Below are 3,647 nucleotides of genomic sequence, written 5' to 3' on the forward strand. Positions count from 1 at the left end.
TGGGCGGGCCCGCCCCGGCCCCGCCCCGGCCCCGCCTGCAACTGGCGGGCAGCGGGAAGCCAGCGGGAAAGTGCGGTGAAGACTCAGACCGGGCAAACGCTCTGCCCCCCGCCCCCCCCCCCCCCCCCACACACACACAACTCAGAGGTGTCTCCTGCGCTCAGATCCTTTGCCTGCAGCTCCACAGTTTGAATTTCTTTCTTTTCTTTTTTTAAAATATATTTTATTGATTTCTTACAGAGAGGAAGGGAGAGAGATAGTTAGAAACATCGATGAGAGAGAAACATCCATCAGCTGCCTCCTGCACACCCCCTACCGGGGATGTGCCCGCAACCAAGGTACATGCCCTTGACCGGAATCGAACCCGGGACCCTTCAGTCCGCAGGCCAACACTCTATCCACTGAGCCAAACTGATTTCAGAAATTTGTCAGAAATTCAAACTGGCCACCATTTGAAATTCTGACAAATTCTGGGGCTCTTGGCACTCATCCCAGGCAAATGGGGCCGGGCGGGCTGGGGCGGGCTGGGGGTGGGGTGGGGGTGGGGGACAGTCTTGCCCAGAGGACTGTTTAGCTTCGGGAGAGGCCATCCCCACGTCAGAGACCCCTGGGGCTTCCATGTTGGAGACTCCCCTGTGCTCACGGCCTCGGCATGTCCTGGTCTCCAAAGCCAGCCCCTGAGCTAACAGTCCCCCCCCCCCATTGTTCAGAGGAGGAAACTGAGGCACAGAGAGTTCAGAGTCCATTAGGAGCTGCAGGATGTGAGGTGCCCACACGGATGCCAGGCAGGGACCAGGAACAGCCAGTCAGACTCTGGCCACCAGGCCGGAGACAGCCTTTGGGCGGGCAGGTGGGCGGGCGAGGTTCCCCCTGTGGGAAACTTGCATTTCAGGGGAGTGTGGGCATCGCGCGAACCGCAGAGAATCACATGGTAGGAAAGCTGTTTCCTTTTTGAATAAGTCACATGACTGGCTTGTCTCCGGGGCCATAGAGCAATTTTTTAAATATGCTATTATGTATAAAGCGCCTACTCCGGGCTGGGCCTGCCCGCAGATGCTGTGTCCATGTCAACCCGGTGACTGGGAAACCCCTGGGAGGCACTTACAAGGGGTAGAGGGGGGGAAACTGAGGCACAGCTAACCTGCAGCTCAGCAGAGGCCCAGGGCCCGAGAAAGTCACTGCCTGGTGCTAATGTGTCTTTAACACCTCGTGGCCCTGAGGTGTATCCAGCTAGTGCCACGGTGTTACATTCTTGGGTTATTATTATTTTTTTAAAATATATTTTATTGATTTTTTTTTTTACAGAGAGGAAGAGAGAGGGATAGAGAGTTAGAAACATCGATGAGAGAAAAACATCGATCAGCTTCCTCCTGCACATCCCCCACTGGGGATGTGCCCAAAACCAAGGTACATGCCCTTGACCGAAATCGAACCCGGGACCCTTCAGTCTGCAGGCCGACGCTGTATCCACGGAGCCACACCGGTTAGGGCCCTGGTGTTATTATTTTAAGTTTAGGGAGTCCCAGGGCAACAAAAAGGGTTTGCCAGCGATAACATCAATGTGCTGTTTCCTTTTTCAGTGAACGATTCAAGGATGCAAACGTGTAGAAACATTAAAGAAAATACAAGTCCGTCGTAGTTCGAAAGGGGAAGATTGTGGTCCCGGAAAAATAAGGTCACCCATGGCTGAGGGCAGAGAGGCGACATCCCAGGGACAGGAGCGCCCCCATCCCTAGGATTAACCCCTTCCTACCCACGGCCATTCCCTTGACCCGAACGGGGTCCCACCAGGGCGTGGGAGGGGCCTGGGGGAGGGAAGTGAGCACCGGAGGAGGCTGGGGGGGGGCAGGGGGCTAGGCCAGGCTGTTTTGCCCTCCCTCCCCTCCTCCCAGAGCTGTAAACCCCAGGGCTGGGCGACCTGCCCTCCAGGCCAAGGTGCGATTCCTGGAGGAGCTGGGGATGCGAGGCCCAGCCTGGGGGGGCAGGGAGCCTGGGCCCCAGGTCATCGCCCCACACCGCCCACATGATCACCCACTGCTTTGCCTGCTCCTCCCCTGGGATGTGCCTTGGGCCCTCGGAGCAGGTCTAACCTGTCTGGGACTCAGTCTTCCCGTCTGGTGAATGGGAATACTGGCCTCACCAGCAGGCCGGGGAAGAACTGGGCTAACACACTGGGAATGACCTGAGATGTTTGCTGCAAGCTCGGGGGAGCCCCGAGGAGGAACGTCCCGCCGCCACCACCTTCACCGGGCCCGTGAGCAAGCCATGGCTCTGACTCCAACTGGACCCCAAGTCCCCCCACTTCTCCTCATCGGCCCCCGCCCTGGGCTAGCCCCAGCGACTCCCACGTCCGTGCCCTGGCTCCTGTCTCCACACTTGTTCACCTCTCTGTGGACCAAGGGTGCCTGGGACCGCCTGAGTCAGGCACGTCCCTCCTCTGCTCAAGAACCCTCTATGGCCGAAACCGGTTTGGCTCAGTGGTGGAGTGTCGGTCTGCGGACTGAAAAGTCCCAGGTTCGATTCCAGTCAGGGGCATGTACGTTGGCTGAGGGCACATCCCCGGTAGGGGGTGTGCAGGAGGCGGCTAGGAGGCGGCTGGTCGATGTTTCTCTCATCAACTCATCAACGTTTCTAGCTCTCTATCTCTCTCCCTTCCTCTCTGTAAAAAATCAATAAAATATATTTAATAATAATAATAATAAAAGAACCCTCAAGCTCTGCCCTATCAGCTCCCTCCTCAGCCCCCTCCGTCACTCGGATACCGGTTTTTCCTGGTGGAAAACCCCAGGTACACTCGGCCTCCTCCGTGTCTGACCTTCGCAAGGGCAGTTATCTTTGCCTGGAGCACCTGGCCCCAATAGCTTCCTGTCCTCCATGTATTTGCTCAAACATTCCCTGACCTACCTCCCGAGTCTGGTACGTAATCCTCCCCCATCCGCAGCACCCGGATTGCCCCCCACTTTCCCCATTCTCTGCAGCACCTCATCAGACCCCGGCATGGAACTTACCTGCTTCCCTTTCACTGTCTGCCCTCCCCCCATAGTCTGTCAGCCCCCAGGGCAGGACTTTGACCCCTTCTGTCTCTGCCCTGGGCAGGCTCCAATGAGCGATCCCACCCCTGCTGCTGCCACCCCTGAAGGAAACCCCCTCGGGCTTCCTGATCTGGCCCCACTGGAGTGTCCCCATTACTCCCCCTCCTTCCTTCAAGTTCCAGCCCCGCTGACCCATCTGGCAGCCCCTCGGACAACCTGTGACCTCTGTTCCACATGGTGTGAGGCGGGGACAGGGGTCCCCATTAGTCAGACAGGAAATGGGCACCGGGGGCTTGGGTCACTGGCCTGAGATTCCTCAGAGGCTAGGAAGTGGCTGGCCAGGATGATCTAGCCAATAACAATAACAGTATACTTAAAAAAAAAAAAATATATATATATATATATATATATATATAAAATTGATTTTTTACAGAGAGAAAGGGAGAAGGATAGAAAGTTAGAAACATCTATCAGCTACCTCCTGCACCCCCACCCCCCACCCCCGGGGATGCACTGGCAACCAAGGTACATGCCCTTGACCGGAATCGAACCTGGGACCCTTCAGTCCGCAGGCCGACGCTCTATCCACTGAGCCACACCGGTTTCGGCAGTATA

The sequence above is a fragment of the Pipistrellus kuhlii genome, unplaced genomic scaffold (genome assembly GCF_014108245.1).
Source record: "Pipistrellus kuhlii isolate mPipKuh1 unplaced genomic scaffold, mPipKuh1.p scaffold_m20_p_30, whole genome shotgun sequence".
Classification (NCBI taxonomy): Eukaryota; Metazoa; Chordata; class Mammalia; order Chiroptera; family Vespertilionidae; genus Pipistrellus; species Pipistrellus kuhlii.